Genomic DNA, 13,240 nt, shown 5'->3' with positions numbered 1-13,240 from the left:
CATTCCTTGGAATCTGGCTCGGATACCTCTCTAAAGATATTCAAAAAGTTTTCCTATCTGCTAAAACTCCACAAAACACAGGATTTATACAAGCTTTAGTTAATTTATGCCTGAGTATTGGAGGTAGGGAGTGGGGTGGGAGGGGTGTGTGTGTAACTAAAAAGCTCTCTATTTTTAATTGTTGTTTGATCATTTTCAGTTGTGTCTGACTCTTTCTGACCCTACTGTAGGGTTTTCTTGGCAGAGATACTGAATGGTTTGCCATTTCTTTCTGCAGCTCGTTTTACAGATGAGGAAATTGAGGCAAACAGGGTTCAGTGACTTCCCAGGGATCACACAGCTTTTGATCTCAGGAAGATGTGTGTTCCCAACTCCAGGCCTAGCACCCTATCCATTGTGCCCCTATGCTTCTATAACTCATTAAACAGTCAGTATCTGATTTTAGGTCACAGGATCATAACTCAAAAAGCTAGAATGCAACTCCCAGACAGACAATCCAAAATCCCCTCTTTTTACAGATGAGGAAACTGAGGCCCAGAGAAGTTGTTAAGGTCACACAAGTAAGCAAGTGGTAGGACAGAGATCTGAACCAAGAGTCCAACTCCAAGTCCAGCATCCTTTCCAATACACGACACACTGCCCCTTAGAGAGGACTGTGTGTATCTTTCTGGGTAATTTATGAGGATAGTGAGACAACGCATTGCTAACTCCCCCGCTCTGGTAACATTAAGGCAAGAATCACAGAGAAAAGGAAAGCAGCTACTGTTGACAGGAAGAGGGAGAAACAAGATGAACTCTCTTCTTCTTTAGCTCTTTGGTAGGCTGCAGAGCCAGGAAGTGAAGGGGAGAGGCCACTGGGTAGCAACCTGAACAAAAAAATCTATTTAGTCCCAGGGAGCCTTTCCTTTCTATCTCTTCCCTCCCAACCCCCCCCCCCCTTCTCCCCCCAGTGAAACTTCCTTCCTGCTTAAGAAATGACTGGTTTGAATTGCCAGCCTGAAATCTGATCTGTGCCTGAGTCTAAGCCCTTAGGGAATACACACACACACACACACACACACACACACACACACACACACACACACATACCCTCAGAGATAATTCCGGTTGGACTTACATGATAATCCTGGACACCTCAACTTTAAGCAGCAGTCACTCCACAGCTGCTTTACTGAAGAAGTATACAGAAACCAATAGGGTTTCTCAACTTCACTCCAACTGACCACCACAGGAGTGGAGGTAGGGTGGGAAGGAGAAAAGGCACCCAAACTCACTTATTCTTCAATTTTCTCTTTTTGCTCAGTATAAAAGGGTAATGAATAAAGAGTGGGGATTGGAAATTTATCTACTGGCCTGAAGAAACTCTGAGAACATTTTGGATACACTGCATGAAGGGACCCACAATTTTGCAGCTATGGATTTAGTGTATCTTAAGGCATCTCCATCCTTTTCAATGGCCAAAATACACCAGACTTAGGTGATCATTTGAAAGAACTTGCATTTCATCAGTATGGATCTTCTCCCTCCATTAACAGACTCCTCCTCCTCCACATTTCATGAGTTTCCATAGTTAAAAAGCAGCAACAACTTCTCAGCCTCCTTCCTTGCCCTGATTTGAGCGTCTCCTTATGGATGTTGACAAGATGCCAACTTAAATGGTCAGGAAGCTCATCTAGAAAACATTGTGGTATTATTTAACACATTTACAACTCGGACTTTTAGCAGGGGGAAATTAAAGTGTGTGTATGAGAGAGAGACAGAAAAATAGAGATTGATTGTCTTTTGGAGGGGGTGTAAGGAAGGGGAAAGGGAAGAGAGTTCCTGCCTCCTCTATGTCCTAACTATGAAAGGATCTGTTCTTACAATTATCCAGATGCCCATTCACTATCTGAGGTGGTTGGTGAACACTGGGAAGTTGCCGAGTTTCCTTTCTGAACGAGTGGAGGCGTTTCAGTTTAAGACCTAGAATGGCTGGTAACTTTCTCTCTCTACTATCTATTACAAGATTTCTGCTTAAGAATTACTATTTGAGCCTGAGATGCAACCTTTGAATACAGCTTCTAAAGGCTACACCAAAATAAAGAGATGTTTTGGCAATGTCAACAGTGGGTTCCGGAAGCTCCTGGAAGTGTTTTGTTTTGTTGTAGGCAATGAAAAACAAACTTAGCTTTACCTACCCTTCCCCCCAGTGACTCCACCAAATCCTCAGTCTCAAAGCTGGGGTTCATAACCTCTTTTTTTGTGGGTTGAGGACCCCTTAGGCAATTTGGTGAACTTAATGGAATGTTTGCAAATGCATAAAATAAAATGCTTCAGCCTGCAAAGGAAGCCAATTATATTGAAAAAGTTATGGAAATATTTGAAAAATAAAAGTTCATGGACCAAAAGTTAAGAACCCAGGAAAGGGAAACCTACTTTTTTAAACAGCACAAGAGTCCACATTTACAAATCTCCTAAATACAGATTCGAGGAAAAGTTAGTACTATGAACCTCACACAGGTCTCACAACACAGCTAAGCTAAAGAGCAGGAGAAGACAACACACTGCCAGATCCTTTGGGTTAACACTATGATTACAGCCTATTTTTAGTGTCTCCAAAACACGGGATGCACTTGTGTCTAAGGAACAGCCAGAAGGAAACAGGAAAATGCACAATGCCTTAAGTGCCAGTCACTCTGTTGAGAAATGTCACAATAAGGAGAAGAAAAATCTAGCACTTTAACATTTGCAAAGCAATTTACCAATAGAATTTCATTTGCAAACTGGAACCACAAAAAAATATAAGTTCCTAATTAAAAATAAAAATGGTGGGGAAAAAAAAACTTGTAAATATAAGCCCCTTAATGTTCTGTTCTGAAAAGCTTGGCAAAAGACAAGACTGATTGCAGTTGCTTCTCATATGTGGAATGCCTGTATACCCTCCACACTTCCTATTTTCTGTTTTCCTCTTCATCCCCTGGAACTCTCTAGGGTTTTAAAGGATATGTGAGAAATGAAAAGAAAGCCACCCGTCTAAGCTGAGTTGCACCCCCACCCCCTCCGGTCTGATGGGACTAAGTACCCAGGGTGAGGAATTCCATGTTTAGCACTACTTGGGAAGGAAAGAAGGGCCTGGCTTTTCAGCTCAGAAATGGAAGGACAAAAGCGTGGTTCAGTCAGCAAATGTACTCACCCCTGTCAGACATGTGCCTCCCAAGCGTCCTCACTCACAAACTGCTCTGCTTGGGTTTTTTTTTTCCTTTTCTCAGATTCCTTCACACTGACTGGCTCATCAAGCTAAATTCCACCCCTTACTCCTTGGGCCTCCTCACTGTGATGTCACAGATGGCCTCCCCCCACTCTTCATTCCCTAGAAGCTTATTCACAAAGAGGCATTTCCTCTGCAATCCCTCCCAATTTGGGGAGTGTGGGGGGGTGGGGAATCAGATTCCCTTTGGGAAATACAAAAACATCATTAACCTCCTACTGAAAACCCACCGAGTGTGTCCAAGGTCCCTTCCACTTTCCCTCTCCCCACAACCTGGCACTTATTTTCAATTCATCATCTATGTACATGTTGTCTTCCCTCTCTGCTCCGCCAACCCCAGGAAAACAGAAACTGTCTGAAGGTGAGGGTCTAGGTATTGGGGGGCGGGGGGCAGGGGTTGAGGGGTGTGTGTATCCTCATCCTGGGTTTCACTGGAAGCTGAAAGTAGCAGACATCAGGTTTCTGGGGAAAGGCAAAGTATTGTACCTTCTTAGTAATTAGTGGATGTATAGGACACTGTATCAATTTCTTAAATGCTACTAATGCACTTGTGGAAACAAATGGTTACTTTTACTCTTAACTTGCAGGTCTGTCATTCTCTTAGACCTGAGTCATACAGGGATGGTTAGTAAACTAGCATTTAGGGGCACAGGCCCTGGAGTCAGGAGAGCCTGAGTTCAGATCCAGCCTCAGACAACTTAATACCTACTAGCTGTGTGATCTTGGGCAAGTCACTTAACCCCAACTGCCTAGCCTTTTCCCCTCCAAAAAAACCCCCAAGCATTTATTGAACACTTACTATATACCAAGTGCTATGCTAAGCACTGGGGATACAAAGAAAGGCCCAGAACTATAATCAAGTTAAACCTAATTAAACTTTTTGAGCAAAGGTTCTGGACCTTGGGTCCATGAAATTTAAAAATACACACACACACACACACACACACACACACACACACACACACACACACACACAAATATACACATACACATATGTAGTTATCGATATCTATGTATGTATATCTATAGATAACTATTTCAATATAATTGGTTTCCTTTGTAATCCTAAGTATTTTGTTTTATGAATTTAAAAAACAAATGTTTGTGGTTTTTCAGTTGTGTCTGATTCCTTGCAACCCCAGTGGGGTTTTCTTAGCAAAGACATTGGAAGTGGTTTGCCATTTCCTTTTCCAGTTCATTTTTACAAATGAGGAAATTGAGGCAAATATGGGAACATTTATATAATGCTTACTGTGTGTTAGGCACTTGTAAAATTATTATTTCATCTGATCCTCACAACCCTGTGAAGTAGGTCCTATTATCTCCATTTTACAGAAGAAAATGAGCCAGAGGTTCAGTGACTTTCTCAAGGTCACACAGCCTGTAAGTATCTGATAGAATCTGAACTCAGGTCTTGCTGATTCCAGGCCTAGCATGGTATCCACACTGTACCATCTTTAGAGAAGGGGTTCATCAGGTTCACCAGACTGTCGAAGTCTGGATGTATAGGACACAGGATCTATTCCTTAAATGCTACTAATGCACTTATGGAAACTAACGGTTAAGTTTACTCTTAACTTGCAGTCCTCCCTGACAGGAGAAAGGTAGAGAACACCTTTACATGTAGCATTACTTTTCATGTAACAAAATGCCCCCGAAGTACTTTACTCTGCATCCCACAACATACCGGCTAACAGAACAACCTCTACGTGACAGTGTCTGATTTATCACGGAGATGTTCATTGCCTAGCAATGCTGAATGACAGGTACCACATCTGTACTCTGAACCTTCAGACTCACCCTGACGGCTTTGGGGCAGAGCTCTGAACCAAGTTTCTTTGGACCCTTACTCAGACCTCCTACAGTTTGGGGGGAAGGGAAAGGAAGGAGCATACTAGCTTTCCACCTGCCTCTGAGACACTTTGGAATTGGCCTGAATGTAGACAGATAATAGTCAGGATGGGGAGGAGAACTGGGGGAACCTCTGAGGCTTATTATTCTCTCTTCTAATCTGAGTCCTTGAGGGAAGGCTGGGGGTAGGAGGTCGTGCTTTATATTTACATTTTACTCTAGGATTTAGAGTAAAAAATATACAACCTAAATGTGGCTAGTAGGTTACTATTTATTCCCAAAGCCTCCTATATTAGTTGCTGTTCAGAACTAATCCAAAAACTGTGTTCGTGAGACTATTTTCATAATTTTTAATAGAAGGAGTATTTCCCAAACAGGCAAAACCGGAAAAAGTTATGTTTGCTTGAAAACTAACACAAAGCACATTTTAAAAGAATTATGTGTGACATTTTCATTTTTAATGACCCCCAATCTTCAATGAAATGATAATTGTAATAATAGCTCGCATTTATATATCATTTTAAGGTTTCCACATGGTATGTTACTTGATTCAACAACCCCTTAAGGCAGATGATGTTAATATCTCTATTTTGCAGATAAGGTTAAATGACTTGCCCAGGGTCACACAACTGGTAAATGTCTGAGATGGGATTTAAACTCAGATCGGCAGGCATCTACTATGCTACTTAATTGCCTTAGATATTAAAAATAAAATATGTCTGGCAGTATTAATTGACACTGATACTTCAGATCAGTTGGATGCTGGTGAAAATACTAGTAATGAAAAAAAAAAGATCACAATAGGAAAAAAAAAAAAGAAAATACTAGTCAACTGGGAGAGAAGTCACTGAAAAAACATTATTGAGAGGTAACCTAACATAGTGACTAGAGGTTTTGACTCTGGAGTTGGATGTCCTGCCTCTGATAGTCTTGATTTTTTTCACATCTGTAAAAAGCAGAGAATATCTTGTGGATATGTGTGTAAACCAAGTCTTTTCTTAACCTTAAAACATTAGTGACATTATTATTGAAGCAAATGAAGACAGATGGGGGATGAAACTAATTTCAATGGGATGGGGAAAATTCCTTTTACCAGTGCAATTGAACCTTCTCTGGAATTTATCATCTTAGAGGGGTACCTACAGCCCTTACAAATTCAGTGACTTGCCAAGTGTCAAACAGCCAGTATGTGTAGGAGGTGGGATTTGAACCTGGGGCCTTCTTTACTTTGAGGCTGTCTCTCTAACAACTACTCCATGATGACTCCTCCAAAGCAACAGAAGGTACTCAAAAATGTTATTTGTGTTTGTAAATGGGATGGGAAATCAGACATGACTAATTTAGGTCTGGAAATGATGATTACTGATGACTCAATGTAGAGGACTTCATATTAGTGGGGAGCATCCAAATTTGTGGGACATATCCAATCACAGAAGGAAGGAAAGAACTGGGAGGAATACCTGACCCTCTCCTTTTTCAGAAGGGTGTCGTAACATATCAAGTAAAAAACAACCAACCAACCAAACCCAAAACAATTGTCTGGTTATATAAGTGAAAGCTCATTGGATTTAGAGGAGCCAAAGTGAAGTCCAAAGATGGTAAGTGATTTGTCCAAGGTTACACAGACAATAAGTGGTCCAGTGGAGACTGAACCCCGATACTAAAGTGTGTGCGCTTTCTACCACAGTTCACTGCTGTTTCTTATGGGTCAGTTACTAAGCATTTATTAAACGATGACTGTGTGCCAGGCTCCTTTTTGAGTGCTGAGGATACAAAGAAGACAAAAGACAGTCAGTTGTCCTCTTCGAGGAGCTCAAAATCTAGCAGCAGTAATTAACAATGATCTTGATTTCTCGTCCTTTGGGGCTGGAGCAAGGCTATTTTTAAAGACCTAGAATAAAGCAAGCCCAGACCTTGACACTATTTCCTCTTGGTAACATTTGTATTTGAGCTGTTTATTTTCATGGTGAAGGAGAAGACAGAACTGAGAAAAATTAAACTGACAACCTAAAATCCTACAGCCTTTCCCCGATGGGTAACAACACTATACTCTGTAATTGTTCAAAATGGAATTTAACATGATGACTGAATTGCTTGCCCTTCTCCCATCACCTGAAATACAGACTCTGAGCCTGATGGTGGTTTCTGTGGAAAGAAATTCACACTGTCAGTTTAATTTTGCCTGGTGCTTTAGCCTGATCTTTAACTTCACTGAGTTCCATTTAGGGGTAATGGAGAAAAAAACGAAGCTGTTTTTTACAACTAAGGAGTCTAGTAGGAGTTTAATGCCAGTGATGGGAAAGTAATTAACTGGAAAGAGGTAAGAGTCTAAATGCCTGCATTTAAGGGGAATGAGGAAGGGCAGACAAGTCACTGAGGTGATTCACTTTCTTACTTGATTAGAGCTTCCAAGTGGATAGAGTCAAGAAGACCTGAGTTCGAATCCAGACTCAGGTGTTTATTAATCTGTGTGATCCAGAGCAAGTCACTTACCCCTGTTTACCTCAGTTTCCTCAACTGTAAAATGAACTGGAGAAGGAAATGGCAAACCACTTTAGTATTTTGTAATAGTAATGGAATTTCAAGATCCCCCTGTATTGGCTTGGTTTTCAGGTTGAGTGCTTAAACCCAGAGCTTGTGAATCCCACTCATGGGATGGACTTGTTGACATGGAAAGAGAGGGCTGAACTGGAAGGAGCTGGTGCCTTGGATTTTATACTTATAAATAAGGAATACCCTACTCCAAAAAAGGAAACTCCCCCTACCAGTCTAGGTCAGCCATAGTCTCTGCAGTTTATCAAGCCACAGAGTTGCCTAGATCACTTAGAGGTTAAGTGACTTGCCCAGGGTCACACCAGAGGTGAGACTTGAAACCAGGTTTTCCTTTTGTAGAGACTCACTCTCTTCCCCACTACCTCACACTGCCTCTCATATTTATTCATGTGATGTACAAAAGTATAAAGTAATTGATTGTATCAGTGCAATTTGGGGAAGGATCCTATTCACGATCCGGAAATAGAAATGCAGAATAAACAAGGTCCTTTACTTTTTTGGACATCAAAAATTATTCCTGGGAGAAAAATGTATTCCATGTATCAATGCAATCTTTATCTTAGTAAGTTAATAAACTCAAAGGGGTGATGGTTGTTCATTTGTGTCTGACTCTTTGTGGCTGAAAATGGGGTTTTCTTGGCAGAGATACTGGAGTGGTTTGCATTTCCTTCTCCAGGACAGTGCAGTTGTTGCAGAAGTTCTGGAACCTTGCAGTTGGTTTTAGAAGCCCTGAAGAAAGATTTTCCTGTGGTATGTTTACAGAAATCCTGGAAGAGGGTCTTTTTTTTTTTAATAAAAAAAAAAGGCATTTGACTCTTATTGTAAAGACAACTCTTCGTAAAGAGCTAAAAGTTGGTGGGGAAGGCACTTGGCAGTGAAGGCTTCAGACAACCTGGTTAGTGATGGGGAGTTCTAAGCTCAAATATAAAAGAACAGCCTCTGCCACGACTGAACACATTTCTAGGGCTCCATGGGGAAGGAATCCCTGCTAAATGAGATCCTTGTTTCCCCAAGGCCCAACCAAAACCCTGCAGGTAGAGTCAATGCACCAGAGAACCATGCCAAATGCTTAGGGGTATCCTGTCAGCTATCACTCTGACGGGCAACATCAATAAAGTATTTCTCAGGGAATGTACCTTTGAATTCAATGTTGCTTTAAGTCTAGAATACTGGCACTGGACATCAGATTTTACTCAGTAAAGAATCCCACTGGAAAGAGACCTTGAGTGAGAGCCATTCTGAATGCTGAGAAGGGTATTCAGCCTCTGCTTTCCCAGGAGCAGACCCCACAGAAAGAAAAGGTGGTGAAAACAGGCTTAATACAATAAGGCATGATTGCTTTGGGCTTGAATTGCCAGAAGATTTGGTGTGCTTCTTTTGGATGGAGAATTCAACTGTGCACTTTTTGTTTTGCATAGAACTAAGCGGAAAAAGGTTCCGCTTGGTGCCAACAGTGATTTTTTCCATCTTCCATGTCTGAGGTTGCCAGTCTGGACAACCCCTACATCTATTGCCTTTGGAGTTTACAAGGTATACATTTTTGGCCTCCCCCCACAACCCTAAGAAGGCATTATAGAAATTCTCCTTTTAGTAAACATTTAAAGCGACAAACACCACACAATCACAGACTCCAGAATCCCAAGTTTTTCTTGTCACTATGCTCGGCCACATTTTTCCTCTTCAACCTGTCTCTGGTGTAGGCCGCTCTCAACGGGACTGGTGTGAAAAGATTGTAAACACGATTCCAAGTAGGTGGGTGTACACAGGTGAGTGTTTGGGTCACTGCCTGGGGACAGCACTGAGGTAGTTTTGATAAACGCTCCAAAGTTGTTCTCCATGGAGAAGGACATGGGGCTGGTGTTGTTGACTGAGGAATAGCCTGAGGTCACTTCTGTTCTGGACTCCCTCCTATCCTGAAAAAGAAGCCAGTGTTTCTCAGCATGCGTGTGGTTTGATGGCTGCAGTGGTGCGGGGTCCTCTACTCGGCTGTCTTCATCACTGGACTCCTAACAGCAGTGCTGTTCTGGATCCAGATATACCACAGTTACATTGAGGACCCCACTGGGAGATGTGGCATCTCCCTCCTTCTCCCCTTCACTTTCCTGGTCTCCCTCATATGCAGAGCAGTAGTCCAAACTCCAATCCAGAAAGTTGCCCAGGAGAGTTTCCTCTTGGCTGGATAATTCAGCAGTAGGTGTTGTTACGAAACTTCCCCTATCTTCCTGAATGCTGTTTTTTCCCTTCTTTTGGTTCTCTTCCCAGAGGGTGAGTTGAGGAAGGTCTGAATTTCTGCCACATTGAGGGAGGAAGAAGGTTCTGTGTCCTCTTGTTTCACTCCTAATAACTTGCACAACTGGCCATAACCCATTACCTTTTCTTGGCCAATCCCTTCATATCGTTTATCCTTAAAACGTTGTTTCACAGCTGTTAAGGAAACTTGCCTATAATCCTTTGGGGCATCATGATGGAAGCATTTTTTTGTGAAGGCTCAAAACGCAGGTTATAAGGTCTTCATAGAAGAATCCAGTGCATTCCCACAACTGACTTGTCCAGGGATGTGCTTGCCTGTGCATCAGCTTGGCCAGCAATAGGGCTGCAGCAGCCAGATGGGCTGGGGAGTACACAGAGAGGCTCCTATACAACAGGGAGAGTTCACAGATAAAGCTGTACAGGTGAAGAGTTCTTCTCTCTGTTGGGACTACATTCACTAGCACTTCTTTGTAATCTACAAGAGTAGGAATTCGAATCTTTCCTTCCAGGGCAGAAATGATCTCTCCCATCATTCTCACTAGATCTTCATATTTATCAGTGTTATCTGTTAGCCAAACTGCTTCACGAATTGTCAAGATCTCTTTGCTAATGAAACAGGTACAGATGACCATGCAAGCAATTCCCAGGAGCTGCAGCTTGGCTCGAGGCACCACTCTTAGCTTCAGGTAATGATCCACACATTCCACTGTCATATGAAGGCAAAGGCTTGTAAAATCCTTCATGGTGGCAACTTCCACTAGCCAATCAAAATGTACCTCATTGTGTCATTCATTCCCTTCTGCACAGTGAAGATGCTCTCTTTGCTGACAGGGTGAGAAGCCTGAAAGAGCTGCAACACCACTTCATGCAAAGATTTTGCTTCTAATCCAAGCTGGTTTCCATTTCCACAGGCTTTGGCTAAAGATATCTGTGCTTCCCAACAGCCCTTGGTTGCATGGTCCCTGAGTTTCCAGAGGCATCTTCCAGGGTCTGACATAGCAGTCCTCTGACTACTTTCCCAAAGGAGGTAAGAACTATTTAAACATCCCTGATTAGATGATGCCTCAAACATTTCAAGTGCTTCTTTTCTCTTCATCCTCAAAGGCTTAAAACTTTACCCAAACAATATAGTATAGATGCTTTATGAACTTTTTTTGAAACTGACACTCTGCTTTGAGGCTTTCAAAGACTACAGCTTTACAGCAGCTTCCAGACACAGACCATGGAGGGCGAATAAATAGCCAGATAAATGGAGCAGCATTAACATTCAGGCGTTCCATTAGGCTGAAGAAACGTGATGCCTTTAATCCATTCACTTCTGCATGACCCTCATCAGAAATAGACAAGCCTTCATTGTAGAGGTAGGCAATCCCTAGCTTCACAGCAGCTTCAAAATGACCACTTTCAGCAGCCCTCTCAAAAAGCTTTAGGTTATCCGGAGAAGGCCACATCTCCCGGAAGCTTGCAGATGCCCACACACTGGCATGATTATCTACAAGATACTTAAGATGTGGATGTACAGCTCCGATGGCAAGGATATCCTCAGCAGGAGGCCATTTCAGTATATGAAAGAGGACATCTTCAGGGAGACTCAATAGAGTTAACACTCGGGGCCTCTTTTTTATTCTGTGCTTTGAAGGAAGACAAAAACACTTGGAGCACCTACAGTGAATCACCCCGCAGCAGACCCTCATAGTTAATGGTGCTGCTGTTGCCACCTCCTCCGAGCGCCCTCAGCTAGTCCGGTCCAGGCAGCCGTGCGTGCTGTCCTCTCCGAGGGTCTTGATGATGTTTCTGGGGGTCCATAGACTGTTCTGCAGACCGAGGTGAATTGATGAAGACACTGGAAATGTATATTGTGGTTTTGTTAAGCTTTGTCTCTGCAGGTACAGAGATTGCTGAGAACTTGCCTCAGGTCAAGGTGAAGAAAAGACCTCTCTTTGGGTATTAAATGCTGTGCTGATATCTTAACCTTGCTGTAGCTCCGGGGTAGATGGCCTTTGTGCTCTACACTGCCCCTTCTGATAAAGTGCTTGGTGTTAACTGATGATAATTGTAGAATTCAATTGTGATTCAATTGTGGCAAACTTTTGACTTTTTCTTTTGTGCCCTGTGACTGACCAAATGAATGTACTTTGTTTATGATTGGAAACTAATCTCCATTTGAGAAGAGACTTTGTGATTGGCTAAAGGAATGTACAGTCCAGGGGTGGAGTAGTACTTGGAAATTATTGAATTACATTGGGGAATGCTGTATTTTGATTTTCTCTGTTCTGTGAATGTTTTGCCTTAATTTGTCACAGAATAAAATAGAGTTACTATGCTGGTAATTCCAAACCTTGGAAGGTGCCTCTGCTTGGCATTACATATCTTTGCAAAAACAAAACAAAACAAACAAAACCCAAATGGCATGGTGAAGAATAGGACACAACTGAAACGACTTATTCAATTGGAAATGTTCCTGTGGTAGAAAATGGATTTTTAAAAAATGGGTCAGTGATCAGCATGAGCCACCATGGGTTCATACAGTGGGTAAGGTGCTGGACCCAGAATCAAGAAAACTTATCTCCTAGCTGTGTGACCTTGGGCAAGGCAAGGTCTGTCCTCTTCTATAAAATAAAGGGGTTGGATTTGATGACCTCTGGGTCCCTTCCAGCTTTAGACTGATTATCCGAATTATTTTAACAGACAAATCTCATTTCCTTTTTAGATTGTTTAGGAAGACTCATCTTTCTGACTTCAAATCCAGCCTCAGACACTTACTAGCTGTGTGACACTTAGCACATCATTGAACCCTGTTTGCCTCAGTTTCCTCATCAGTAAAATGAGCCAGAGAAGGAAGCAAACCAACTTGGTATCTCTGCCAAGAAAACCCTAAATGGGATCACAAAGAGTGGACATAACTGAAATGACTGAATAACTACCAAAGAGGAGAGGAAAAGAATTTTGTGGGGATATAATTTTGGAGAGGCTCCTATTTAATATTTCACTAAGTATCCTAACTCACCTTGTATACATTCTACTGATAGCATTCCTCCTGTCAATCAAATCACCTCTAAAACTGAGGGCAGAACTACAATACCCCAACTTCACTGCTTTCTCTACAATCAACAAAATGACAATGACATCTTTCTGATATGCACTTATTAAAATGCATTTTTGTGCCATGCCATAAACTTGATATTCTTAAAAAAAAAAACACTAATGATGGGTTTCCAGAAAGGCAAAGTGAGGGGCACAAAGTTCATAGCATTGCTTGGCAGCACATCTTTGAAAATTCGATACACCCTGCTACAACTGACTAAAATGGTTTCTTTTAGAAATGGGCTCCTCAGTGGA

The 13,240-nt window shown here is 42.0% G+C and overlaps 1 protein-coding gene and 1 pseudogene across 12 annotated transcripts in view; both read right to left on the bottom strand.

Annotated features, from left to right (window-relative positions):
• Positions 1-13,240, bottom strand: part of PALM2AKAP2 (PALM2 and AKAP2 fusion) — a 577,025-nt gene that overhangs the window by 53,645 nt on the left and 510,140 nt on the right. The window lies entirely within an intron of this gene.
• LOC138176650 (cyclin-F pseudogene) lies at positions 8,208-13,183 on the bottom strand (annotated as a pseudogene).

This window comes from Petaurus breviceps, unplaced genomic scaffold (assembly GCF_028583685.1).
Source record: "Petaurus breviceps papuanus isolate PSGF00001 unplaced genomic scaffold, PetGlider_PUasm1.0 90062, whole genome shotgun sequence".
In the NCBI taxonomy this organism is placed as follows: Eukaryota; Metazoa; Chordata; class Mammalia; order Diprotodontia; family Petauridae; genus Petaurus; species Petaurus breviceps.
Note: the sequence above shows the minus strand (reverse complement) of the source record. Positions and strands in the feature narration are given on the sequence as shown.